Raw genomic sequence first — 2,321 nt, 5'->3', positions numbered from 1 at the left:
GGTACAGTCAGGACCATAGGTATTTGGACACAAATGTTGTACTTTTGCTTCTGTACACCACAATAACGAAAGTGATTAGATTACACTTTCAGCTTTCATTAAAGGGGTTTAAAAAAAAAACCCACTGCATCCCTCGTTTGGGAATAGTCCATTCATAGTCCCTTCGTTTTTACAGGTTCTAAAGTAATTGGAAAATTGACAGGTAAGCAGTTTTATGGCCAGATGTGACCCGTTCCGTCCTTATTTCATGACAATAAAAAGTAAAAGGTCTGGAGTTCCAAGTGTTGAATTTATATTTGGTAGCTACTGTATTTGTGGGATCTCTTAACCCCTCAATGCAGAAAGGCTTTTTACAGGCCTCAGCATCTTACTCAGTAACTACAGGAACGTCTGTACAAACTGATGGGACTATTCTTTGGTAACAGAAGTTTGCAATAACACTTGTGGGCCATAGGTGTTTAAGGGGTTAATATGCTGCCCAATGAGCTGTTGGTGCAAGTGAAGGAGGCCATCATGAGGCTGAAAAAAACAAAAGAAACTTTAAGAGTGGTCAAATCATATCCAGCAACGGCTGCTAAAAGGACAAGCTCATTCTAAACCTGATTACTGATTACATGATTTTACTAACTCTGTGTTTCATCTTAGCCACCTCAGGCAAAATGTTCTGGATCCACTATTGCTGACCATGTGTTACAGGTGCTGTATATCAGGTTTCAAATTGAATGGACCTGCAATAGGTCTAACAAGAGGAGTAACATCTTTAAATTGTTGACTGAAAGAACTTAAAGAACTAATATAGCTCCACAAAATGTCACAGTCATTATAAAACATTCAAGAAGCAAACTTTCTCCATACTAGCTGTAAGGCTCTGGTGCAGCAGTCTGTACTTGTAGGCCTATGTTAGTAATCCAGCCTAAAGGCTTGAAAAATTGAGCTGGACAAGCGTCAGACTTTCTCCGTCTTTCTTTACATCTATATCATTAATCTAAGCAGTTGAAAACCTTGAACGGTGCATATTATTCAGTATGGCCCAACAGCTTATTCATTCTGTGGGTGGATGGGCAGCCGCTGGACAGGAGCCAACCAATTAGGCTGAGATTGCTAGCTCAGAGGAAAACTTGCTGATCTTCAATCGCATTGCTTTCCTGTGTTTGTGTTGTCCCTGTATCAAATACAGTAGATTGCAGATTCATCCAACCAGATAACAAAATGGGTTCTCAGAGCCAAAGGGTGGGTGATGCATGAGCTCTCCTCACACAATGTATCGTAACACACAATCATAAAGATGCTGAGGTTGACTGTTTTGTTTGTTTAAATTGTTTTTGGATTATGACAGCGGTCTTCAATCCAGGTCCCAGGTCTAATGCATTGCAAGCTGCAAGGCTTGATAATTCTAAGTTCAGGTAGGTATTTTAGAGCAGGCAGAATATAAAATATGCAATAGGTGAGCTCTCCAGGAGCTGGACTGAGAAGCAGAGTGGATTATGAGCTTCAGGTGGCCTAATCTAAAGCACACTGCTGTTATGGGTTATCTAAAAAAATGTTTTTAAATAAATTAACAAAAGAAAATTATACAGTTAAGGAAAGACTGGACACCAACTTTCAAACGTTTGTATCAATAGAAATACAAATTATTGTAATGTTAGTTCCTTGCAACTTCACACTTCATCATATTTCAAAAGTAGAGATTTGTTTATTGTATTTAAATCTGAATCACATCAATCTCTGAGTAAATTGTTGCCCACCTACCAGTCCGACCACCAGGCTCCCCCACCACCCATGCCAGACCAGCTGCACACCCTCCTACCACTGCTACCTGTCTAAAGACCATGTTAAAAACTAAATTGACTCTTAACTATCTGCCACTATTAATGTTACTACTATTAACTATCATTACTTTCATTACTCTTACCATCACTGCCATGACTATATTAAGTTATACTACACCATGATTATTATATTATGATAAAGAATATGTTGCACACCTGAGCAGTACAACAGTTTAGGTGGTTCGGTGGCTTTTAACAATAATGTTTAAATAGTTCTGACCAGAGGAGGATGGCTCCCCCTTGTAAGTCTTGGTTCCTCCCAAGGTTTCTTCCTCCAGCTCGGAGGGATTTTTTCCTTCCCACTGTCGCCTTTGGCTTGCTCACTGGGGGTCTTAGATTTCTCATGTATTCTTATGTTGTTGATTTCTTGTTTTTTTACTATTTACTGATTGTGTAAAGCTGCTTTGCGACAACACCAGTTGTAAAAAGCACTATTTAAATACATCTGATTTGATTCAAGATTTTCTATTTAAAATGTTAATATGGTGAATG

Source organism: Salminus brasiliensis, chromosome 9, assembly GCF_030463535.1.
Source record: "Salminus brasiliensis chromosome 9, fSalBra1.hap2, whole genome shotgun sequence".
In the NCBI taxonomy this organism is placed as follows: Eukaryota; Metazoa; Chordata; class Actinopteri; order Characiformes; family Bryconidae; genus Salminus; species Salminus brasiliensis.
The sequence above is the reverse complement of the archived record's forward strand: the minus strand, read 5'-3'. Positions refer to the sequence as shown.